Source organism: Rhineura floridana, chromosome 9, assembly GCF_030035675.1.
Source record: "Rhineura floridana isolate rRhiFlo1 chromosome 9, rRhiFlo1.hap2, whole genome shotgun sequence".
NCBI classification, from domain to species: domain Eukaryota; kingdom Metazoa; phylum Chordata; class Lepidosauria; order Squamata; family Rhineuridae; genus Rhineura; species Rhineura floridana.
The window spans coordinates 15,614,665-15,642,085 of NC_084488.1; the positions used below are offsets into that span (position 1 = coordinate 15,614,665).

Below are 27,421 nucleotides of genomic sequence, written 5' to 3' on the forward strand. Positions count from 1 at the left end.
TTTATTTATTCTGTTATTATGTTATATATATTGTTGAGATTTATTGTTTACTTATGTTTATTTAAAATGTGATGTATTGTTTTTCCTTTTAATTGTACCAAATATGAATTGTATATTTTATATTGTATATTGATTTTTATGTTGTAAACCGCCCAGAGATCTTCGGCTATGGGGCGGCATAGATTTAAATAATAATAATTAATAATAATAATAATGGAACCATTCCCTGAGATACCATTTATTTATTTATTTATTTATCACGTTCCACACAAGCATCTCAAGGTGATGTACAATGAAAACAGCTAAAAACAATTTAAAACACAAAAAAGCAGTTTTATATTTAAAAAAAAAAAATAGCCACCCATGGCAAAGATCCATTCATCCAGCTGGGATACCCCATTGAACAAAAATTTCTTCAGTTGTTTCTGAAACGTGCAGATAGCTGGTGCTTGTTGAATCTCAACAGGAATGCTGTTCCACAGAACAGGGGCAGCCACACTGAAAGCCCTGTTCTATGTTCTTCTTCTGACATCTTTGGAACTTGCAAGAGAAGCTCTCTGGCAGACTGCACTGACCAACTTCGTATATAAGGGATGAGTTGGACCCTGGTCATGTTGACCCAGGCTATGTCCTGGCTAGCTGTTATAAAAAAGCATATTGGAGCAACAGAGAAACCAAATTTCAAGAAAAGAGCTATAAACTCAATATAAATATTCTTCACTGGCATTATATTTTGCTTTCTAAAGAGAACATGCGAAAAGGCTGCTGCTGCTATTTATATCCTATCCTTTCTCAGGGAAACTCAGAGCAACATCCGTGATTTTATCTCCCCTACTAAACTTAACCTCCTATGAGGTAAGCTAAGCTGAAAGATAGTGACTGGGCCAAGCCCACCCACAAACTTCATGGCTGACTGAGAATTTAAACATTGGGATATGATAGCCTTATTCTCCATTTATTTGTTTAATCGTCTTTTAAAGTAGTTCACGTTGGTGGCCATCAGTACATCTTGTGGTAGCAGATTCCATAGTTAAACTATCTGCTGTGTGAAGATGTATTTCATTTTGTAAGTCCCATATATCCCACTGTGGGTTCACTGGATGTTCCCCTGTTCTAGCATTATGAGAAAGAGAGAAAAGATTCTCTCTGTCTACTTCTATCTCACTTCCTACATCCCTCCATTGGGAAAACTGGTGTTATGACCCTGGAGTCTAGCAGTGACAAGCAGACTGAAACAGAAGCCACAAGGCCACTGGCTGATGGGATGGATCAGGTTCCTGGCTTTGAGTCTGATACTGGAGGCTGCTGAACTTGATCCCACAGCACCAGGTGCCACAGAAGTAGTACTGGGATATTCACAGGCACCTTTCTTCACAGGCTGTTGCACTCAGGTCCTACTTGCGGGCTTCCCATGGGCATCTGGTTGCCCACTGTGAGAACAGGACGCGACTGGATAGATCATTGGCCTGCTACGTCAGGCTCTTCTTATTTTTTTAAGTTCTTCCCCTGGGCCTGAGGAACCAAGTGCCTCCCAGTCTGCCTCACCAGTCCAATGGCACAAGGAGCATGTCAGGAGGGATGTCAGGGAGCAAAGAAGAAGCACTCATCTCCAAGCAAGAGTGTTGGCCCTTTGAGAGTCTGCAGTTGTCTAAGAACGATGCAACCCATCCCTTGCTATTGCAATCAAGTAATGAACATGCTAGTACGAACCAGATCTTGATGTTACCCTCAAGCAAGTCATATCTATGTGGAAAGGAGTATATTTTTTAGGGAAATGTCAAGCATAGTTTCCATTTTTTTTTAACGTTTTATGGTTTTGAGTACTTTGGTTTTTGGCTGCCAAATCAGACAGATTTCAAAAGGGAGTAATTTTCAGAAAGTGCTGAATGGAATATGAAAATAATGGAGGCAATCAAAATCATTTGTCGGTTTTTCAAAATATAGCCCCTTTTTCTTTCCAAAGCTGGGGAGTGGGCTGGACTACATTATACTATGGCTTAGCATATTGGTTGAATTGTTTAACACATAGAGGATAGTAATAGGGCTGTCAACTGACTAAAGATATTTAGTTGTTTAGCCATTTGCTTTTTACTATTAATTAATTAATGAAATTTAAATAAATGTGTGTATTACCCAAATCAAAGTAAAGATGTGCTTCTGAGGATATTGAAAGAAGCATGTGATAAATGACAATATAACCAGAAAACAAATGGTACTACAGAGTATTAGATGAAATTATTATTATTATTGTTGTCATTGTCCATTATGATAACACAGGAGAACCAAAGACACAATCCATCCCCCATGGGTATACTTGGATGATGCCTTCTTTTCTTCCTTCTCCACTGGTTTAACATTTTTATATTTTATGGATTTCAGCAATGTATATACAGCTTAACACCATAGTCTCTAAACTGAGGACAAAAGACAAAATATCAATAATATATGTTAAAATTAATGATACAATTAGAAAACTTATTTAAAATGTCTGCTGAAATAAAAAAGGACTTTACCAGCACTGGAAGTTCAAAAGGGAAGATGCCTGTCTGATCTCAGCCTGAAGGAAGTTCCAAGAATTGGGTTCACAATTCTGAATGCACAGCTCCTGGTGGATACAAGCTGTGCATCCAAGCCATAGGAGACCACTAAGCATGACTCTCTTGAAGACCTGAATGATGGACCAAGGATATAAGGAATCAGGCGGTCTTTAAGGTATCCTGGACCCAAGTTGTTAAGGGCCTTGTAAATTAATGTAAGAACCTTGAATTTGGTTCAGTAACATACGGACACCCAATGAAAGCTTAAGCCCTGGTTTTGTGTGCTGGCATTAGTGTGTCACCACCAACACTCTAGCTGCAGCATTTTGCACCAGGTGGAACTTTTGGACTGGGTCCAAGGGAAGCTCAACATAGAGCACATTGCAATAATTGAGTTTTGCTATCACCAGTACATGAATCACAGTGGTCAGGCTATCCCTGTTCACGAACAGCCATAGCTGGTATACCAGCTGTAATGGGTAAAAGGGACTCCTAGCCACTGAGGCTACCTGAGCCTCCAGCAACTGAGATGGATCCAGGAGCAACTCTAAAACCCAGTTCTTTCAGAGAGAGTACAACTCCATTCAGAATAGGCAACTGGCCTACTCAGGAACCACCCAACCGCAGATGGTTCCAGTAGAGGGGCCTACCTTGAACCCTATGCTGATCTTCAGCCCTGCAGTCACTTGCACTCATGGAGGGATGTATGTGGATTATATCCCCATCAAAATCACCAATTAAATTAAATCCCCGCACACACAATTAATTAACTAAGGCTTTACAAACATTTTGATGTATGCTCCATTGAACACAGTGGGACTAAGCTCTGGGTAAGCATACATAGAACTGAAGTGAAATGCATTGGTTGATTAATCTACCAATTAAACTTGCAAATATCAACTGCTGGGAGTAGGCAATCATGCTGAACAAAATAAAATCATACATTTCATTCACTGGTTGTTTTGGATGGGAATTGACTCAGATACAAGTAGAAATGTATAGCAATTATTGAAAATTAATACTGTAGGACATTTAGCAATCTATGATACTGTTGACAGCCATTTATATCAACTTTTATTCATTTAATTCTATTTTCTGCTACAAATATATATTTTGCCACCAAAGATGACTTTTTAGATACTGAAAGATGGCACAAGGGGATTTTTTTGTCTCATGTTTTATGACAATTACCTGTTCCAATATATCTTGAAATTCCTAGGGATGGGTGCAAGACTCTCTTAAATCCACACAGGCATTAATCTCTGGGTTCAAATAACATTCCTTTAAGATCAACCACATAGTTTCTGTATCAGCTGAGTTACTGGCAAACAAATAGACAGCCCTAACAAATTAAATGGATTACTGGGAATAAGTAATCAGTTTCAATCTGTATATCAAATAATTAAAGTTAACTCAAAGGAGAAGAACTAAAACTGGTTAGAGGGTAACTGCTCACACTAATATTTCAAAATGCAGTTTGTAACGGTATTCAAAACCTGAATTAAGATAAATTCCCTTTGGTCTTAGCATTAGTTTCAATTATAACTGAACCATTATGTGTGCCCACTTCAGATGATCTCTCCACTTTATTTCAAGAATCTCCCAGATGGGAAGCATTAATATCTGAGTGTTCTTTTCTATTTTAAACCATTAGGACATGCCCTTGTATAGGGATGGCATCTGTTGGCCGGTGCTGGTTTGAAAGCATTCCATTGACCTAACAGACCAGTATTGATTTGTCCACTGGCCTCTGCTTTTACCAATCTGTTTTTTCCCCTCACACACACAAAATAGATATTAATATCAATATTTTGAAAGAAAATATTCGTACATGAAAGGAACTATCAATAAAATTATCATTCTTAATACTAATATTTTAGAGGTGGATTCTTTTTTTTTTAATCCATTTTCAAAAATAGCCAAGGATAACAGCTACATAAAAATCCAATCCTCAATGACAGAGAATAAGCAAATTAATAGAGGAAGAATGGGATAATAAATAAATAAAATTCAGTACCAAATCTAAATTGGGTGAAATTCTAGCACATACTTACCCTTGAATATGACAGGTGGCAAAGCAAGAGGGCCTATTTATTCTGAGGAATCCTAAGAGCCCTGTCTCCTGTTCCTGAAAAACCCAGTTTCTTGGGGATAAGGATGACCATGCATCTCCATCAAGAGTTATGTAATTCACTTAGATCATGCATCCAGAACTACTGTATTTTGGCTGGGATCTAAAAAGGTTCATTAGGGATACCAAGTGTTTGGACATTTATGGGTTGGAAATTTGTGAATGTTTTCCTTTGACCTCTTTAGCCCTATGCCAGATAACAAATTACTTTAGAAACCCCCAATCATTAAAATAAATTTGCAGTAGAGCATGATGACTTATTCTCCATGAAACATCAATGAGTCTTTGGCATATGGAACTAGTTCTTTGGCTCTAGGGATATTGGAGAATTTTGTAGAAATAGAAATGGGAGCAGAAATTCCTGCCATTCACATGTTTATCCGAAGTCAAGAATGGAAATCACAAAAGCAAATATTAGTGGTATTCACTGCCACTGCTCTTGTTTTAGTCCACGTACATTACAGAAATAGTTACATTATTTTCTGCATTGCTTTTTATGTTTTTATGTTTATATTGAAATGCATTGAAATTAATTACTTATGTTGTGGTCATAGCCAAATGATGAATAATGTGGAATTAGCAGAATCATAGAATCATAAAATTGGAAGGGGCCTGTAAGGCCTGAGTACAACCCCCTGCTCAATGCAGGAATCCAAGTTAAACCATACCAAACAGGTGACTGTCCAGCTGCCTCTGGATTGCCTCCAACGTTGGAGAGCCCACCATCTCTCTAGGTAATTGGTTCCATAGTCGTATTGGTCTAACCATCAGGAAGTTTTTCCTAATGTTTAGCTGAAATCTTCCTGTAACTTGAGGCCATTATTCTGTGTCCTGCACTCTGGATCGAAAAGAAACCCTGGCCCTATTTTGTGTGACAACATTTCAAGCACTTGAAGAGTGCTCTCATATCTCCCCTCAGTCTTCTCTTCTCAAGGCTAAACATGACCAGTTCTTTCAGTCTCTCCTCATAGAACTTTGATTCCACTTCCCTGATCATCCTAGTTGCCCTCCTCGGAACCTGTTCCAGTTTGTCTGCATCCATCTTATCCAGAACTGGATGCAGTACTCAAGATGAGGCCTAACCAATACCGAATAGAGGGAAACCAATAATTCACTTGATTTGGAAACTATACTTCTTTTAATGCAGCCTAAAATAGCATTTGTGTTTTTTGCAGCCACATCACACTGTTGGCTCATATTCAGTTTGTGATCAACAAAAATCCCAAGATCCTTCTCACATGTCGTATTGCTGAGCCAAGTATCCCCAATCTCATAACTGCATTTGGTTTCTTATTCCCAGGTGTAGAACTTTTTAGTTATCCCTGTTACACTTCATTCTTTAAATGTCTTCAGCTCAATACTCCAGCCTATCAAGATCCCTTTGAATTTTGTTTCTGTCTTCCAAGGTATTAGCTACTCCTCCTAATTTTGTATCATTTGCAAATTTGATAAGCATTCCCGACTTCCAGGTTTACCTCTTCCAGTAAGAGACGTTCGTTTCAGCTCCTCCGCTTTTTTTCTATCTAAATCCTTTAATTAATACTACTGACAGAAACTGTTTTTAGCTACTACCCTCTCCACAGCTTCTGTAACATCAGTGTATTTACTAAACAAATTTTAGTCTATCTTCTCCTGTCACGGAAGGCTGATAAGTCCCGGCTAGCCATCCGCTCGTTAAGGAAATACCAGCAAGCGGGGGAGTGTATTGGAGGGAGATAAAATGAAGAGTTCTGCCCAAACAAGAATTACGGACTACTTTCTGAGTGGAAAAGATCTATCTCACATTCCAGCAGTCTCTAACAATGATAAAGAGACTTGCCCTGCTTTTACAGTATCACATGAATGGACGATAGAAAAACCCTTTTCTGTGCAAGCTTACGCTGCAAAAATGGCTGCCAAATCCTTGGCAGAGGAACTCCAAGACGCTGAGTTTAACTGTGCCTCTGCAGACTGGCTGGAGAATCCAACATCAGAGATGATTACAATTGATTCACTACATGACTCCCAAAGCGATTTACCACTTCTATCGGATTTGAGCTTGGAAACAGAAAAACATACATCTACTCCCCCTCCGGTTTCCATGAACCCCACCACAGGATGGCAATCCCTTATATCTGAAGAACTGAGACTTATTAAAGGATTTCTTGCTGAAACAAACAATCTACTTACGACCCTGGTGAAATCTCTTGGCCCTCATCTTCTCCAGGATCCAAATGGACAAAGCCCCCCAACAATTTCCACCAACACCCTGACTCAAATGGAGCTGGATTTGAAAGACACAATGGAAAAAGACATCAAGGCCCTCAAGAAACTGTGTACTATTGATGGAACTTTAAATCATAATAAAAAGACTAAGAAATCTAAAAACATCAAAAACCCTAAATCCTCTTCCTCCAAAAAAATGAATTTTAAGCCGCTATTTAAACTTTTAGATTCAAATTCTTTGAACCCTAAAAACAAGCGACATTTAAACAGGACTGCAAATCTGCCCGCCCAAGGGAGCAAAAACATCAGCACGGAACTACTAAATAACTCTGATAATATTGACACCCTCTCTGGGTCGAAACAACAGTTCTCAAGAGCACATCCAAGAGCTTTTTCTATTAACACACAAACTCACCCATGGAACCTAGTATTGCAAAAGAATAAACTAGCAGTGTCATATAAGCAAAAGTACCCCGGCTGCAAGACATTATATCCTAACATTTCATTTTTGGATAAATGTTTTTCCCAACTCCTTCAACCCTTACATAATACAAATTATATAAGGTCTTTGCTTAATGTATCCTTGCATCCGGATTACCTTCGAATGATAATCACCTTTCACTCTATATCGGATGTCAATCAGATATATTCATTAAGAGAGAAGTTTGAGGAAAGAGGATTAAGTATACAGAGATATTATATAAACTCTATCTCTCCTACTCCGCTAATACTCCTTAACACTTACTCTCCTCAAGACTCTCTCCTCGAGACTGATTCCTCTATCACTACCGATACCCTGGAACCCCACTCAGAACAAACCATTCCAACGGGCCAGAACGTCTCAGCCCTACCCTCCGCACCTCAATTTCCAACAACTTTCCTGTGCGAATTGATTCCGGAAGAACTACAACTCAAGGAAACATACTCTCAATTACCGACCACTGAAATTTCGTTAATTATTGACAAGCTATATCAATTAATACACCGACTTTTGGAGTTTCAAGAAGAACGGAATACCAGGGGAACCCAGAGGCAGTTCTCACATATTCTGGAGGTCCACATGACAAATAAAACACAGGACGTGAATAATATCATTCCAACTTCAGTTAACGCATCGGGAGCAATATTTGTAGACCACTCTGGATCTCTGAATCGAATAGAAGAGTTGCATTGACCTTTTTCATATACATTATCTTCCTCAAATAATCTTCCATCACTTTCCATTCCTCCTCTTACATCTACAACCAGAAAAGGGACCGGGGTAGAATTACCTCTAAAATTCATTTCATGGAACATAGCGGGTTGGTCTTCTAAAGTCAATAACTCTGATTTTACCAGTTACTTACATAAATTTGTCGTTATCTGACTCCAGGAGACATGGATCACCTCAGCAATAACTCTGGATGGATACTTTCCCATACATCTCCCAGCACAACAGTCATCTGCGGAAGTTAAAGGCAGAGCAAAGGGAGGCCTAATAATCCTGATTTCCACCTCACTGATGGTTCAACTGGTCCATTTAACTCCTTGTAGTAATATTGCCGGAGCGGTACTACTTACAATGCACTCTTTATCCCTGTTATTGTTCAATGTTTATATCCCTCCATCTAAAATGAAGGCAGCAACAGATCAAATCTGGGAAGAACTAGATACCTACATATTAAAATGGGAGGCCACCTATCCGAAGGCTCTACCAATTATTATGGGCGATCTCAATGCCAGAATTGGCCCCAATAACGACATTCTATTTTCATCTAAGCTGTGTGGGGGGGAGGACAATGAATGGTTTGTCAACCATATGGAATGGTCCTCCAAAGATAACAAGGTAAATTATTCTGGAATTTGCTTAACTCGTGTGGTAGGGAATCGCGGTCTGGTTATATTAAATGGCTTAAATATCTGGGATTCATCTAACGAATTCACATTTATTTCCAACAGAGGAAGTAGTGTGATAGACTACATAATAATTCCCTTCAGATTGCTCAAGGCTGTAACTAACTTTTCAATAGGCACTAGACAAGACAGCGACCACCTTCCGTTAACTTTTGCAATTCGAATAAATGAAAAAATAAGATTAGAAGCAAAACACAACGTGTCTTCCAACTCCGCCAAACAATTGTACAAAAGAAATAAATGGTCCCCCCAGGTAGCTTTCAGGATAGCAGAGTATCTTGCTTCCCCCCCAGCACTGGCATCCCAAGCCCTGCTAAGCAATACTCTGAACAATGTAAAGGCCTTAGCTACATATAATACACTCTCTGAAGCTCTAAATTCTATCATTTCCACCTCTCACTTTAAAAAATCGAGCTTGAGTACTCATTTTCCTCATTGGTTTGATCAAGAATGTAAATTAGCAAAAACACAAGTACAAGTACAGATACTGTAATTCTACAAACCTTCCCCCCGAATATTATAATGCCAAAAACAAATACAAATCTATAATAACAAAAAAAAAGAGACAATTCCAACAAATAGGCTGGAATTCCCTAATACAAGCAGCTAAATCAAAAGATACAAAAAAATTCTGGTCCTTAGTATCTGGAAACTTAAGGCCTACAACTTATACTCCCTGTAATATCCCTCCCTATATTTGGGAACAACACTATTTAGCTATACAGCAAATTGCACACCCATCTCCATTAAACAATCCATTTAACTTTGCTCTGGATACAGTGCCATTATGGGCTCCTGTTTCCCATTCAGAAATACTAGACCTAATTTCTCAGCTTAAAGTGACAAAGGCACCGGGAGGAGACAATCTACCTCCAGAGCTACTAAAAAACCATCAAGATTGGTGGGTCCCGGTTTTAGCCAACTTATTTACATTAATAAACAACTCAGGACTTATCTCAGAGGCTTGGAGCGAAACAGTAATAATACCAATATATAAGAAAGGCCCTAGAGAAGACCCTAACAACTACAGACCAATCAGTCTGCTTTCAGTTATAGGAAAATTATATGCCAGCCATCTGAAAAACAAACTGGAGTCATGGATAGAGGAAGAAAATATCTTAGGCTGTGAACAGGCAGGGTTCAGGAAGGGTCATTCGGTTATCGATCACTGTGCCTTATTATTCCATTTGGCGGAGAAATACAAGAATCATGTGGGAAGTGGCTTATTCACAGCGTTTGTGGATTTAAGAGCGGCCTTTGACTCGATATCCAGAGAAATATTATGGAATAAACTGGTGAATACATCAATTGAGAAAAGACTGCTCTTTCTTATTTACAAACTTCACCAAAACACCTCCCTAAGAGTCCGATGCGGAATAGATAGGGGGTTGTCTAACACCATTCCTACTCTAAAAGGAGTAAGGCAAGGCTGTGTTTTGGCGCCCCTACTCTTTAACCTTTTTCTCAATGACATGAGAGCTAGTTGTCTCTCCCCTTCCTTCCATTCTCCCAAGATCAATGAGCACAGTTGTCCAATTCTCCTTTATGCCGATGATGCGGCTTTACTATCCTTCTCCAGAATTGGCCTAAAACGCTTGCTCAGTACCTTTATGGCCTATTGTGCAGCAAATCAACTAGATATCAATTACAACAAAACTAAAATAGTAGTTTTTTCCAAATCCTCTAAGGTCCCCAACTGGTCAATAAACGGTCAATCGATCGCCCAGGTATCCTCCTACAAATATCTAGGCATTCTGTTTCAGTCAAATCTTTCCTGGAACACTCATATCCGAGGGGCACTAATTTCAGCCCGGACCACCACAAAAAACATCATTCGATATTTTTATACTAAAGGGGGACAATTTATCCCCGCGGCCATACAAGTCTTGAATTCAAAAATCATACCCCAATTACTGTATGGCGTCCCCCTCTGGATTGTTGCCTATAAACCCCTTTTAGAATCAGTTCTCTCGACCTTTCTGTGCCAAATTCTGGGACTACCAAACTGTGTCCCAAGCGCTGCGTTGAGATTGGAAGTTTGCTTAACATCAATTGAATGCAAGGCCTGGATATTAGCCTTTAATTATTGGTGCAAACTTGCATATAATCAAACCCCGGGTTATTTAGCAGGAATCTGGGAAGATACGTTTATATCCAGCTGGATGAGCTCTTTTCACGATAAACTTTCTTAGGCCTCTCTTTACAATATCTAGCTTCCCTAGATGTAACTACTGCCAGAAATACCATCTGCTCCAGACTAAAGGATATAGACCGACAATGTGACATGGCAGCAGCTTTTAAAACTTGTTCACCCTTATATCACTCTCTATCTTTTGATGCCCATAAATATGTGCATTATCTTGACTTCCAGACAATTCCCAAATATTCCCATGCGTTCATAAAAGCCAGATTTAACTGTTTATCCTCTTCAATAATGGAAGGTAGATACAAGAGGATCCCTTTTGACCGCCTATGTTTGTGTAATGAGGGGGTCCCGGAAACTCTCTCTCACGTCCTGTTGGCTTGTCCATTATATACCCAGGACCACCACAAATACATCTCTCCAATTATAGCAAAGTATTCCAGTAAAGCTTCTGAGCTACTTATAACTTGTCTCTTGTCCGGTTTGAATGAGCAATACACGAGAGAGGTAGCTAAATTCGTGTATGTAGCTCAGATTAAACGTGCAAACCTTTTAAAGTGATGGTATCAATACAAAGTTATGCAAGTTCCAGTTTCTTTTATGCCACTTATGAATAACTATTTTATTAGCTTGCCTTCATGTAAATAATTTAATTTTCCGGTGGTACCTTCTGTATCTCTTAATATTTTCATTTTATTTCTTTTTTGTATTCTAACCCTTGTATTTTAATCCATTTTATCTGTATGGGACAATGACCGCAAATAAACTATATAAACTATATATATGATAAGCATTCCCTGCACCTCCTCATCCAAGTCATTAATAAAAATATATTGAAGAGCACTGGGCCCAGGACCAAGCCATGTGGTATCCTGCTTGTTACCTTCCCCAATTTGAGAAGTAACCATTGATAAGCACTTTGTGAGTATGATTCTGTAGCCAACTGTGGATCCACCTGATAGTTGTTCCATCTAGCCGACATTCAGCTATCCTGCTAATCAGGATATCACGGGACACTTGATCAAAAGGTTTGCTGAAGTCGAGATATATTATGTCCACAGCATTCCCACAGTCTACTAGGGAGTTTACCCAATCAAAAAATGAGATAAGATTAGTCTGGCAGGATTTGTTCTTGATAAATCCATACTGGGTTCTAGTAATCACTGCATTGGTTTTTTTTGTCAATAATTTTTATTCAAATTTTCATAAAACAAACAAAACAAAATCAAAAAACAACAAAACAAAACAAAAATGATTAAACAGTAAAATAAAATGTTGACTTCCGATTTGTCGCAGATCAGTTATAGGTCTACAATATATAACAATCCTGTCTCTTAAATTATATTATAAAATCACTTTCCTCCAGTAGTTATCTTAATTAATCATCAAATCTCATAAACATTACTTTATTCTTTCCACAAAAAGTCAAAGAGAGGTTTCAATTCTTTGAGAAATATATCTATCAAATTTTCTCCAAATAAGCATGTCGATTAATCCATCTCATTCAAATCTATTAGGTCCAATAATTTCAATAGCCATTCTTCCATTATCAATGCTAATTCCATCTTCCATCTTCAATAATCCTGTTAAGTCCAGTAATTTCAGTAGCCATTCTTCCATTATCAGTATCCCATAATAATCTTGTTGTCATACCCATAGTCCAAATAAACATATCGATTAATCCATCTCATCAAATCTGTTAGGTCCAATAATTTCAATAGCCATTCTTCCATTATCAATATTAATCCCATCTTCCATCTTCAATAGTCCTGTTAAGTCCAGTAATTTCAGTGTCCATTCTTCCATTATCAGTATCCCATAATAATCTTGCTGTCGTAGCCATAGTCATATAATAAGAGTCTGATGGGAATTTCCTTTATCACAAATATTTCCTTGCCATCAATTCTGAATATGTTGCTAAAATATTGTTGTAAAGTCATATCTCTGTTCTTCTTTTTTACAAAATGCACTGGCTCATCTCTTGAGAGTTTTTCCATTGTCGCATATCTGTAGTTAATTCCATAGATTTTTTCTATGTCAAGATCCATCACATCATTCCAGTCCAGAAAATTATCCAAGACATTGATAACTTTATCTCTAATATCTTCATTAATTTCCTCAGAGACAACATTGAATTCCAAACAGTAAACTTTGTTTCTAATATCCATAAACTCCAGATCTTTTTCCAATTCCACATTTGTTCCAATCTCCAGGGCTTGTATCTTCCCTTTAATTTTTCTTTTCTCATCTCTAATCTCATCAATCCCCTCTCTCACAAGATCCCCTATTTCTTTAAGCTCCTGCGTCATTTTGCCCAATTCAATTTTCATTTCCTTTCTACCCTGTCTCAGGGTTTGTTTCGTTACCTCAATCTCATCCATTATTTTCTGAAACATAATTACTCCCAGATTCTCAGCCACTTTCTTGATTGCCATTCTTAAAACCACGAAAACAAAACAAAACAAAACAAAACAAACACTTCTTATTTCAGCAACAATTGGGTTAATATTCCAGGCTTGATGACATCACAGTGTAGACAGAACAGCCTGCCTTATCTCTTATATGTTCAGGAATACAAAACAAATTTAGTTCCCAGCATCAAAACAGTTAGTGGCATCGTGAACAAGCAGATTCGTCAAAATGAAATAGACCAAAAAGAAAATAGTCCCAGACATATAATATTCCAAAGTTCATAAATCAAATTTATTTTTATTTTTTTCTCCTCGGAATAGAAATCCCTCTTCCGTTTATATCTTTAGAATGCACTTCCAGGACAGCTTTTTGCAATAAAAACAAAGATAAGCTTTTTCAATTTCTTTCCTCCTTAATTTTGTGAATAAAAGAGAAGAGTTATAACTCACCCAGGAATTCTTTATAGCTGATTCATTGACAAATCTCTTTTTGCTGCAACAATTTAAACCAAGTGAAAAAAAAATAGAAAGAAGGATGCTTGCCTGTTAAAGTCCGTTTTTCTTTGAAGAAAAGATAAACGTGTCGCATTAATCAGTTAGAGCTTGTCTGGAAGTCCATCCGGCATTGCTGGCTGAACTTTCTCTCATAAATTAATGAAATCCAGTCCTCCCAACAGAAACAGGCTTTTGTGGTTAATCTCTACGTTTCTCCCTGCCCAGGAGAAAATCTTTACCAGTCAAAAAGAACGTTCTGACTGATTTTAAAACTGAAAAAGCTTCTTCTGAGACGAGAGCTCGTCTCAAAAAGCAGGCACAAGCGAAGTCATCTTTCCGGGAAGTCATCACTGCATTGTTTTCAAGGTGCTTACAGACTAACCATTTTATAATCTGCTCCAGAGTTTTTTCAGGGATCGATGTCAGGCTGACTGGTCTGTAGTTCCCAGCTTCCTCCTTTCTGCCCTTTTTGAAGATAGGGACAACATTAGCCATCCTCCAGTCAGCTGGCACTTTGTCCATCCTCCATGATTTTCCAAAGATAATAGACAGTGGTTCTGAGAGTTTTTCATCCAGTTTCTTCATAACTCTAGGATGTAGTTTATTGGTCCCTGGAGATTCGAATTAAAATGTTTCATGTTGTGCTTCTGATGTTGACACATCATGTTCACGTTTGCATTCAGCTCTTCTTTCAAATCTCAGGTCCTGGAGATCTGAACTCATTCACACTAATTAGGTATTCCTTGACCATTTGTCTATTCACTAACAGGCAAAAAACCTTGCAGTTTAAGAATGTACTATAGCCCACAGATATTTCTATCAAATTTTAAAAAGCAGGGAAATTGGGCAGCTATAGTGAATGCACCAGGGAAGCAGGAGACCTGACCTCTCTGAGATATTGTACTGCCCTACAAATTTGTAAAACTGCAAACACCATTTGGGTTGATCTTTCACAGTCCAATCCACTTCCTGTGTAGCTTGGAAGAATTTGGTAACATGTGCCTCTCTGCTTTTTAATCCGGGTGATAAGAAATGGGATCCTGTCCAAGTTTGCTGAGAATGGATTGATCATTTGCATGCTTATTGAATTCAGTGGGATTTACCCCCCTGCAATCATGCTTAGGATAGGTGAAACTGACCACAGGGGATGGGGAGGAGGAGGAGGACAGAGGGGAGGAAGGGCAGAGGGGAGGAGGGGGATGAGAGGAGAAGGACAGGTTTGATCATTTGCATGTTTATTGAGGTCAGTGGGATTTAATTCCGTGCAATCATGCTTAGGATAAGTAAAACTGACTGGAGGGAAGGGCTGGAGTGGGCAGGGGAGGAGGTAGAAGGAAGAAGGGAGGGGAGAAGAAAGGGAGAGGAGAGGGGAAGGAGGGGAAAGGCAAGTCTGATCATTTTCCTGCTTACTGAGTTCAATGGGATTTACTCCTATGCAATCATGGTTAGGATAGGTAAAACTGCCCATGGGGGAGGAGGAGGGGGAGGGGGAAGGAGAAGGAGTGTATTGGAGGGGGACAAAGGAAGGGGTAGGGGGGTAAGTTTGATCATTTGCATTCTTATAGAGTTCAGTGGTATTTACTCCGATGCAATCATGCTTAAGATAGGTAAAACTGACCATAGGGAGGAGGAAGGGGAGGGTGAGGAGGGGGAAGGGGATGGGGAGGGGAGTAGGGAGGGGCAAAGAAAGGAGGAAGGGGCAAGAGGGAGGGGATATGAAGGAGGAGAAGGGAGGGTGGGTTTGATCATTTGCATACTTTTTGAGTTCAATGGGATTTATTTCTGTGCAATCATGTTTGAAAATGGAAATGGACTGCCTTCAAGTCAAGCCTGACTTATGGAGACTCTATGAGTAGGGTTTTCATGGTAAACGGTATTCAGTGGTGGTTTTACCATTGCCTTCCTCTGAGGCTGAGAGGCAGTGACTGGCCCAAGGTCACCCAGTCAGCTTCATGGCTGTGTGGGGATTCGAACCCTGGTCTCCCAGGTCATAGTCTAACACTGACCTGGGGGAGGGGAAGGGAGGGGGAGGAGTTTGGGTGGGTGGACGGTGGGCAGAACGGAAGCCCCTTTCCCTTCCAAACAGTATTATTGCTTTTCAGCATTTTCCCCTCCTTTTTATTCTACAGCGGGCACATGTAGCCTCCCGTCCACATTTATACCAAAGCTCTCACTGGCCACATCCACACCAGGTCTTTATTTCACTTTGGACACTCATGGGTTCTCTCAAAGAATCCTGGGAAGTGTAGTTAGTGAAGGGTGCTGAGAGTTGCTAGGAGATGCCCTGTTCCCCTCACAGATCTTCAATCAGAGTGGCTGACTGTTAAACCACTCTGGTCGCTGGAGCTCTGTCAGTGAAATAGGAGTCTCCTCTCAGCACCCTTCACAAACTACACTTCCCAGGATTCTTTGTGGGAAGCCATGACTGTCTCAAGTGAAATCAAAGTCTGGTGTGGGTGTGGCCCCCTGATTAGCCAAACCAAGCCGCTGTGAGTCTGGCTTTTAGAACACTGACAGTTGGTTCTTACTGAGCATGCCCGACACTATCATTGGGTTCAAGCCAAAATTTCTTAAATTAATTAAAAATCAGCCAGGCATCTTTTTTAACTTTTAAACTGGAGAAGATGAAGGCCAGAGTATGGGGCAAGGTCAGGTAGTCTATGAACATGGCTGATTTTTAATGAATTTCAACAGATTATGAGAAATCTGACAGAAAAAAGTCCAAAAGGGCTTTGGGGTTTTTTTCTCTCTTTTTAGACTTTGAACTTTCTATTCTCTCTGATTGTTTTGTGCATCACCATGAAAATTTACAGGGTTGTTAAGCAAGCGTTTCTGAGTTGAGGAGTATAAGTTTTGTAAGGTTTTATTTTGAAATGAGCCTATGGGAAGCATCAGAATGTCATGGGGGGTATTTTCAATTTAACATTGTGGAATGTGAAAAATCCATGCTGGCTATATTATACAGCCACTCTTGTGGCTGTATAATCAATCTCAAGCTGTAACCGTCACCCTTGAACTTGTACTTCACATTTGCCAGGAGGGTAAGATTGAGCCGAAGTAGGAACTGATCACTTCTGCCTTTTCTTTGTCATCTGTTGTCATTTTGCCATCTTTACTGAGTATCCACCATTTCCTTTTCCTGTCTTTTACTATGCATATATCTCTACAAACCTGTTGCTTTTAGCATCCCTTGCTAAATTCATCTCATTCTAGGGTTAGCCTTCCTGATGCCATCCCTGCAATTCTGTGCTACCTGTCTGTTCTCTTCTTTTGTGGCCTGGCCTTTCTTCCACTTCTTATACTGTATGTGTCCTTTTTTATTATTTCAGGTCAACTCTAAACTTTTCTTTAAGCCACATTGGCTTCTTTTGCTGTCTTCCACCTTTTTTCCTTGCTGGAATGGTTTGCAATTGTGCTTTTAGAATTTCCTCTTTTAGAAACTCCCACACATGTTGGATTCCTTTTCTCATTAGGGTTGCTTGCCTTGGGACCTTACTTACTATTGTTCTAATTTTATTAAAATCAGCTTTCCTAAAATCCAAGGCACGCTCCGTCTGCCTTGCTCTTGCTTGTGTCCTTTTTGAATCCTTCAGTTGCTGTATTCTAGTCATGGGTGTCATTCCACCAAGTTTCAGTTATACCTATCAAATTCCATTTACCCTCCTGTAAAGAATTCAAAGTTGTTCTGTTTGTTTTCCATCAAGGAGCATGTGATTTATGGTTTGGCTTCCTTCATTTTTATGAAAACTATTATTGGGCCCCATTACAGCTGTTCTCTCAGTTCCTTTGCATAAGCCTTTGTCAATTGTTCCCTCCACATTTACATCTCCCTCCCTCACAGGATTCAGTTTAAAACCCTCCTGATAAAGTTCTCCATGCTGTGACCAAGCACGTTCTTCTCAGTCCTTGCGAGGTGCAACCTATCACTTTCCAGTAGTCTAACTTCCAGGAAGAGTAGCCCATGGTCCCAGAATCCAAATCTTTTGCATCAGCACCACCTGGGTAGCCAGTCATTCACCCGGAGTATTTTTCTTTCTCTTTCTACTCCTCTTCTAAATTGTGGAGGGCTGGATGAGACAACCAGGGCTGTGGAGTCAGAGTCGTGGAGTCGGAGTCAGAAGCAATTTTGGGTGGAGTCGGAGTCGGTAGAAATGTACCGACTCCGACTTCAAAATAAATTTTGATTGACAATTTTTTAAAAATATATTTCAAAATGTCAAAGAAGCTTCCCATGAAGTCAGCTGTAGTTGAGCATTTCACCATAACTCAAGATGGAAAACATTTTGTGTGTCAGTGAACGACACAGGACCCAGATGAAGACAAATGCTGTGATGCCAAGATCAGAGCATATTCAGGCAGCGATAAAAATGCTCCTATGAGAGCTTCCAATATAAAAAGACATTTACAGCCCTTTCCAGGGCTGTGGAGTTGGAAACAATTTTGAGTGGAGTCGGAGTTGGAGTCGGACAGTAGAAATATAGAGTCGGAGTCAAAGGTTTGGCGTACCAACTCCACAGCCCTGGAGACAACTATCTGGATCCCAAAGTCCTTGAGTTTCCTTCCCAGAATTTCAAAGTCTGATGTGATTTCTTCGTAGCTCTACTTAGCAGTATCATTTGCTTCCACATGGATAAGCAGAAAGCCAAACTTTAGTGGAATGAAAACAGTGCTGATTCCGACAAGCCCAGAATGGGACAGAAATTATTGCTTCCTTACATCTCTGTTTGGATCCAGGCCATTGTTTGAAAGGCTCAATCCAGCCTTTGAGAAAGCCCTGAAACCAACCCTTTCACCTACATGGTTCAATTTCTTAATTTTACATGGTTAGAGTCTGACAAAGAGGTAGAATCTTGGGAACATACTAATTTAGTGTTGCCATTTGTTTGTATTTCAGCAGATTTTTCAACATATTGGACTTAGCCCTTTCTGTAAAATAAAACTCAACCTATGAATGGTATAATAGCATTTGTGTCCTGTTTCTGACTGGGGTTGCTCTGCTTAGCATTTGGGTTGTGACACAATGTGAAACGTAACATTAGAAGGTCCAAGGTCCAAATGAGAACCACAGTGTTCTAAGAAAAGCTGTGCCATGGGCCCCAAGGAGAATCTGTGGCAGGAATGAGATGAAGAAGAGTAGGGTACAGAACTTAGAAAAGAGATTGTCAGTTCTGCTGAAGGGAATCATGATGGCACAAGGAAAGGATTTTCAGAGCCCTCTGAGCCTGCTAGTAGAATTGTTGAGAACAGCCCAGAAGCCCTCCCCCCTCTCCTGCCAGAACTGTCTGAAAATAAAGATGCCTTGGCATCCAGCCCAGATCTAGTTGAGGAGCAAAAGAAAAGTCGCCGGAGTTACTGGCTCCTATCTCCCTAAGGTCATGTAGAAAAGCCAGATGGTAGCTTCAGCTTGAGAAGCTTTTATCAGCTCCTTGAAAGAACTTGCACTTAGCAATAAAGGCTAGAAAGACTAAGAATTAATCTGTAGAGTGCAATCTACACCCATCTCTAATATATAAACCTAGCAATGTTTGTGGCTCTCTGTTGCAACACCTAGTCTTTGCTGCTTCCACCATCTCTAGTTTGTATCAGAGTGAAGCCCAGTGAATTCCTGCACCTTGATTTATGCCTACAGTATGATGCTGTACCCCTGTACTGATTTTTTGAATAAAGCTTCATGCTGAAAAATCCAGTTTCCTGAGTCCTGAGTCTGCTTCTTGGTTGGCAGCCAAGACAAGCTACAGGCCATCCAGCAGGGATTATGTGGGCGACCTTGAAGAATGCTCCTGTCCAAATGGTTGAATGCCAGGGAAAGTTTGGCTGGTCTGGGTATCATTCCTGTATTTGTGTGGGGAAAGCAGTGTAGCCCTGCTGGGAGTGCAAGTATGGTTTTCTGTTTCACTACTGTACTTTCACCACACAGAAGATATGATGGTGTTCACTAGCTTAAATTGCTGATTAAATTCACAGAGAATAGGTGATAGAATGATAGAGCTGGAAGTGAACCCAGAGATTATCTAGTCCAACTCCCTGCTCAGTGCAGGATTTGCAATGCAGGATGCAAGATGTTTTGTTTTAATATATTTTAATGTCTGTTTTTATGATGCTTTATAGTGTTTTTAGTATTTTTGTTGACCGCCTTGTTCTCCTAATGGGAGGAAGGCAGGATGATGAGGAGGGATGATGAGGAGGGAGGAGGGAGGAGGGAGGAGGAGGAGGAGGAGGAGGATGAGGATGCAATTACAGCACCTCTTGACTAATACTGGGAATTGTAACTCTGTGAGGAGTAAACTACAGTTCCCAGGGTTCTTTGGGGGAAAGCCATGTGATTTAAATGTATGCGGTGAGGATGTTTCTCTCAATATGTAGCTGAAGTCTGCTTCCCTGTGATTTCCACACATTGGTTCTAGTGCTGTCCCCTGGAGCAACAGAGAACAAGGGTGCTCCATCTTCTTCTGATAGCTGAAGACCACCATCACATCTCAATTTAATATTCTCTTCTCCAAGCTAATTGGGTCTATCAACAACAATTCACCATAGCAGTTAAATTGAACCTACACCTTGAGAAGCAGTACACCTCTGAGTACCAGATGCTGGACACAGACAATGAAGAGTTTACCCCCCATAGGCCTTGCTTGAGAGCTTCCAAGAGATGGCTATCATTGGAAACAGAATCCTGGCCTAGATTGCCCTTTCATGAAATCCAGCAGGCCAATGTGTACTGTCTTTCTCCCTTGCGTTCAATTCTTAAGCTTTGTCAGGTGCTTAGAAAAATTATTGCCTTTATGGTGTTATCATAGTTATACAATCTATGTGGTAATAAAACAAAACAAGAAAAGTAAGTTAATCTATTGGTAATAAACAGTGAGTAATTAAGACAGATTATAGCATACCATAACTCTAACAGCTACATTGATTGAGGCTTGCATTACCATGATTGTCAATGAGCCTATAAAGGCATCTTACAATTAGAAGATTACTCACTGATTAAATGGCTGCACACATTTAGTACTAGTTATTTCACTTGGGACTTCATCCACAAATCTAGCGCTGTGGGTATTCAATACATAAATACACATTATATTTTAACAGTAAATTATATATAAAATGCAACAGCTTTAAAAAGCCTATTTAATACTAAACAGGCTTGCATGCATGCCTTCAGCTAACATAGTTGATAGGAATTTAATTTGCAGCACAGCCCAAATATCTGTGTTCCTACTCTGCTGACCCCTGACTCTTAGTTTTGAAACCAGAGCATGATGTTTTTATTATAAAACACATGAGAGCTAGACTCAGTAACATGTACAATATACAGAATTTTAGCATCTTCAGTATATTAAATTACTTTTTGTTATATTTACATATATACAGCACTTGGCTAATCCACTGGGGTATCATTAAGTTACTTATTTCCCCATGACCTAGCCACTAGAAATGTAATTCATATGTAGTCCAAGGCACCTGATAATAAAACAACCTCTGTATTGTGTTTCCTTCTGTTGTGCTACCTCACTGAGAATTTTCTATGTGTTTGAGATAATTCTTTGTTTCTCCCACAAAGCCCTCAGTAAAATCACTTCTTTGAATATATGTTAGGATTTTACAAAACTGCAGAAATCAATAGAATGGTATTTTGTTATTCTATGTTTCTGTTAATTGATGACTCTTTCTGAGAAAGAAAACTATATTTTTATCTAACCATGTTCTGCTTCAGGCCTCAAATATGTGTTATATATGTACATATTCACTAATAGGTAAAAACCTTGTAGTTTAAGAATGTACCTATAGCCAATATATATTTCAATCAAATTTTAAAAGGAGGGAAATTGGGCAGCTATAGTGAATGCACCAGGGGAGCAGGAGACCTGACCTCCTGTCTGAGATATTTACTGCCCTACATATCTGTAAAAATGCAAACACAATTTGGACTGGTCTTTTGCAGTGCAATCCACTTCCTATGTAGCTTGAAATAATTTGGTAACATGTGCCTCTGAGCATATTCTACAGCAGGCACATGTAGCGTCCCACCCAAATTTAAACCAAAGCTCTCACTGGCCACATCCACACCAGAACTTTATTTCACTTTAGACAGTCATGGCTTCTCCCAAAGTATCCTGGAAAGTGTAGTTAGTGAAGGGTGCTGAGAGTTGCTAGGAGATGTCCTGTTCCCCTCACAGACCTTCAATAAGAGCAGCTGACTGTTAAACCGCTCTGGCCACTGGAGCTCTGTCAGGGGAATAAGTCTCCTCTCAGCACCCTTCACAAACTATACTTCCCTGAACTCTTTGGGGGAAGCCATGACTGTCTAAAGCAAAATGGAGGTCTGGTGTGGGTGTTGCCCCCTGATTAGCCAAGCCAAACTGCTGTGAGTCTGGCTTTTAGAACACTGACAGTTGGTTCTTACTGAGCATGCCTGACGTAATAATAAACTTCAGTGTTACATTTATTAAATGTATTAATTAAAAATTAGCCAGGCATATTTTTTTAACTTTTAAACTGCAGGAGATGAAGGTCAGACTATGGGATTACAGGTACTCTGTGAACATGGCTGATTTTTAATTAATTTCAACAAATTATGAGAACACTGACAGAAAAAAAGTGCAAAAGGGGTCTGTTTCCACCCCTCTTTTTACACTTTAAACTCTCGATTCTCTCAGACGGTTTTGTGTATCGCCATGAAAATTTAGAGGGTTGTTAAGCAAGCGTTTCTGAGTTCAGGACTATAAGTTTTATAAGGTTTTGTTTTGAAATGAGCTTATGGAAAGCATCAGAGTGGTATGGGGGTATTTTCAATTTAACATTGCGGAATGAAAAAAATCCATGCTGACTATAATTATACAGAATATATATAATTATATATTTTGGCCTATGGCCATAGTACCCTGAAAACTCCCGATCTCATCTGATCTCAGAAGCTAAGCAAGGTCAGGCCTGGTTAGTACTTGGATAGAAGACCGCCTGGGAATACCGGGTGCCCTAGGCTTAGAGGAAAGCAAGAGTAAACCATCTCTTATGCATATATATATATATATATATATATATATATATGAACATAACTGTGATTAACCCAACAGAGGTTTTTATTATATTAACAAAACGTTTCAGCTTCCACCTTCATCAGCTGCTAACATACAAATGCTGTTACCAAGGTGGCAGTTATAGAGCTTTGAGGATGGAATGCTCAGAGGGGCTTCATTTACAGAAGCTAAGTTCTGTTTGTTGCTTTCAAAACTGTCTTATATATATATTCACTAATTGGCAAAAAACCTTGCGGTTTAAGAATGTACCTATAGCCCACAGCTATTTCTATCAAACTTTAAAAAGCAGGGAAATTGGGCAGCTATAGTGAATGCACCAGGGGAGCAGGAGACCTGACCTCCTCTCTGAGATATTGGACTGCCCTACAAATTGGTCAAAATGCAAACACCATTTGGGTTGGTCTTTCACAGTCCAATCCACTTCCTGTGTAGTTTGGAAGAATTTGGTAACATGTGCCTCTGAGCATATGGTGTGTGGTGGCAACACCTGCAATCTCCAAAGGTAGAGAATTATATTTTTGTATGTTTGTTGGTGTTCTTACTTTGCTTCTTTTCTGTGTAACTACTGTTTGTACAGAGAATCTAAACTAGAACATTTTATTTTCCTCATTATTCATCCCAGAAATCTGTGTCAAATTTATTTTTATTAATTTCAAAGCCTTTTTAGTGGTCAGTGTCATATGATAGTGAAGACAGCCTTTTGTGTTTCAAATTGGAGGTTATGTTCTATTTCTATTTTGGGTGCTTTAACAGTTGAATCTGAAACTGTAGTTTGATGTAAAATCAGACTAATTCTAATATGTTGCTACTTGAGCAATAACTCTAGCTGTTGGGAAAAAGAGGATGCATGTTTTCAGCCTGCTATGTTTAAACCACTTCATTTAAGGCAAGGTAGGCATGGTCAATTAAAAACATAGAGCACACCTAGCATTTTGTTAGAATATATTTCACCTTCCACTGTTTTATCTTGTGCGAACTGACACACTCCTGAGGTCCACTGGAGACTATTCCGCAGAAGTCAGTGCCATTATTATGTTTGGAGTTTTTTTAGTGTAAATTTTGCAAAGTGTTGCTGTACTACACATATTTGCAGAAATAGAAACAAAAGAAAATGATTTCCTATAGGAAACTTCACTAAAATTGCAAAGGAAATCAGACATATTCAAAGTGACCATCTCAACGATATCAACTGTCTGAATAATGTTGCTTCCTCCCTGCTAAAACAAGATCAGCACAGCACATGTCTTGTTTCTGTTATTTGGGCTGATTGCAGGTGTTGCCACCACTCACCATATGCTCAGAGGCACATGTTACCAAATTCTTCCAAGCTACACAGGAAGTGGATTGGACTGTGAAAGACCAACCCAAATGGTGTTTGCATTTTGACCAATTTGTAGGGCAGTCCAATATCTCAGAGAGCTGAGATATGTGGGCTATAGGTACATTCTTAAACCGCAAGGTTTTTTGCCAATTAGTGAATTTCCCTGCTTTTTAATCCGAGAGGTAAGAGATGGGATCCTGTGCAAATTAGCACCAGCAGTAACAGAAATAGTTCAGCAGTGTATTTTAAATGTTATATTACCATCAAGAATGCCTTTATCTTTACAAGAGGGTCATGGCTTAGTGGCAGAGAACATGCTTTGCATGCAAAAGTCCCCACATTCAATACCTAGCGTCTCCAATTAGGGCTGGGAGAGATCCTTATCTGAAATCTTGTCAGTCAATACTGAGCTAGGGACGTCTATTGTTATAGGAGAAGGCATTAAAAAGGATCTTATTCTCAACGCAGCAGCAAAAAAAGGAGGGCCATGGCTGTGACTATCATGAAGAGACCCTGCACTTTTTAATTTGCTACTGCACTACTGGTCACAAACAGAAAAACCACTTGGCCACCTCATTAGTGTAATATGGTATTACACTAACTGCAAATATTTGATGCCCCTGCATCATCAATGGGTTTAAGGGGGTTGTCCTGAGCACATGGAACCACTGCTGTTGCTTCTATGGCCGTAACAGAGTGAGGTTAAAGATAAGTGAAATGCAAATAGAAAAAACAACAACACAAAAGCCAGTAACACTTTCCTAAATGCAATACCATACCAACCACAAGATTCCTATGAATAAGGCAGAAAACTCCGCATCCCACAACCAGTCAGGATTTATAACCAAAAACCCAAACTAAAACAATCCTAGCAGCCAGTCAGCCAAGGTCACAGAAATCCCCATGCAGCACAACCTAACCTGGGGACTGCAGTTAACGCAGAATACTGCAGCACAATTGCTAACATGAGTGAGATCCTAACAGCACATTACACCTCTGCTCTGAAATCGGCATTGGTTGCTGATTTGCTACCAGGCCAAGTTCAAGCTGTGCTTTCCATGTTATGGGTGCCACATAGTACTTGTTCTGCCCTTGTAAGAAATCAGTCCTGTAAAGTGGCAGCACCTATGCTTTGGAACTCCTTGCCTATTGACATTAGGCAGACGCCTCTTTTCAGCACCTGCTAAAATCAGTTTTCTTGAGGCAAGCCTCTCCAGGCATGTAGAAGCTATTGTGTTTTAAAATGTTTTTAACTCATTGTTGGTTTTATTATTTTGAACTTTTTAAAATATCTGACCTTAACGCTTTTGCCAATAATTTTATTGTTTTAAGTCTTTCTGTAAACACCTTTGAGATTTTTTACACTAAAGCAGTATATAAATGTTGTAAATAAAAATACATCAATAACTGTTGGGGTCACTGTGGCCCTTGAGTCTCTTCCAAATTTTAGGAACCAAGGAATCTTCCTTATACTGACTCAGGCCACTTTGTACCATCTAACTCAGTACTCATGACATGGACTAGCATTGGCTGTCCAGGATTCCAGGCAATAGTCTTTTCCAGGAATTGAATTTTGGACCTTGTATGCAAAGCATATGCCCTAACTATGAGCTACAACCCTCCACCTGTTTAAAAAAGTATCTTTTAAAAATTTTCTTTGCAATTCACTCTTGAATGCACATCATACCTACAACATTTATTTATAGTGCATTCAAAACCCATTTGAAGCTCATGAATCCCACCACAGAATCATGGGAATTTTCATTTGTTAAGGGTGGTGAGAACTATAACTGTGAGGGGGAAACTACACTTCCCAGGATTCTTTAGGCAAAGCCATGGGCTTTAAATGTGAATTGGATGTACTTTAAATGTGTTGATCTACTTAATCAACTTTGCCTGCATGTAAATCGTTTTAATTAATTTTTCAAAATGGAAATGAGCTATAAAGTATACTGGGTGACCATGTGCTACTCACCATCTCTCAGCCTATCCTCCCCTCAAGATGAAAACAACAGAGTACCATGACCACCCCAAGGAAGAAGGGCACACTTAAAATGTAGAGAAATAATCATCTACAACCATAGTGTGAAATCAAATACTCATTGGGATGCAGTATGAAGAAGTATTTATATAAACATGACTATCAAATATGTTTATTAATTACACAATCTGTAATTGATATTTATAGTGCAATCCAATGTTTGTTTACTCAGAAGCAAGTCCCGATGTATTCAATGGGGCTTACTAAACTGGGAAGTGTGCAGAGAACTACAGCCTCAAGTGATAAGGAACTTGTTCTTTCAACAAGCCTTTTAAGCTGAGACCTTATCCCAGTCTGAGTCTGTGTTGGAATTGCTTTTTAATATGTTTTAAGCCTTTTCTTTTTTTAAAAAAATGTTTTTAAAGCTTTTAAAAAATGTTTTCAAAGATGTTTTAATAGATTTTAAAGTCTGTTTTTTATGATGTTTTAAAGTGCTTTTAGTACTTTTGTTTCCTGTCCTGGGCTCCTACTGGGAGGAAGGGCAGGATATAAATCAAATAATAATTAAACTTCATTCACCCAACCCAAAATTCAGAATCATGCCTCTTTAGGCTGTTTTCCAACTGTTTATTCTTGCTTTATGGTTACTGGATTTTAAGGGGATTTATTTCTTGTTGTGAGTTGTCTTGGTTTCCAATCACCAAACCAATCACAGAGTTGTTAGAAAGACTCCATACACACACTGCAGATGTATAAATACATATAGTCCATATAATACTTTATTGTCAAACCACTTGGTCATTGCAAAAAATCAGTATTAATTTTAAACAAAGTATTAATCTCCTACATAATAAAAAACTGTAATACCTAAGTAAGCCCTGCCTAATTGCTTTAAAACAGGACTGGAGAACAACAGAAAGAAAGCCCCCCCCATTTTTTAACTCTGTCCCACTCACCTCCCATCTGCTGCTGCTTTCTCCCTCCATTTTCAGCCATTTTCTCTCTCTCTCTCTCTCTCTCAGTTCCTCACACAGATTCAAGCTCAGCAGAAGGTCAGTGTGAGTCACATGTCTGTTGCCCACCAATCACAGGAACAGACTCCCCCCCTCTCTCTCTCTGGGTTCCTCACACAGATTCAAGCTCAGCAGAAGGCCAGTGTAAGTCACATGTCTGTTGCCCACCAATCACAGGAGCAGACTTCCCCTGCTTCTTCCAAGTAACTGGAAGGGGAGGGGAAGAAAGAGTGAAATGAAAGAAGTGTTTGTTCTG

The 27,421-nt window shown here is 39.4% G+C and overlaps 1 long non-coding RNA gene and 1 pseudogene across 1 annotated transcript; one reads left to right on the forward strand and one right to left on the reverse strand.

The window, feature by feature from the left end:
* Window positions 1-262: 262 nt before the first annotated feature.
* LOC133364321 (uncharacterized) lies at window positions 263-27,198 on the reverse strand. The gene is made up of 3 exons (XR_009757914.1): window positions 27,109-27,198; window positions 2,514-2,668; window positions 263-2,414 (listed from the first exon to the last, which is right to left on the reverse strand). It is a non-coding gene; the product is annotated as an uncharacterized LOC133364321 (long non-coding RNA).
* LOC133364750 (5S ribosomal RNA) lies at window positions 22,677-22,795 on the forward strand (annotated as a pseudogene).
* Window positions 27,199-27,421: the final 223 nt, after the last annotated feature.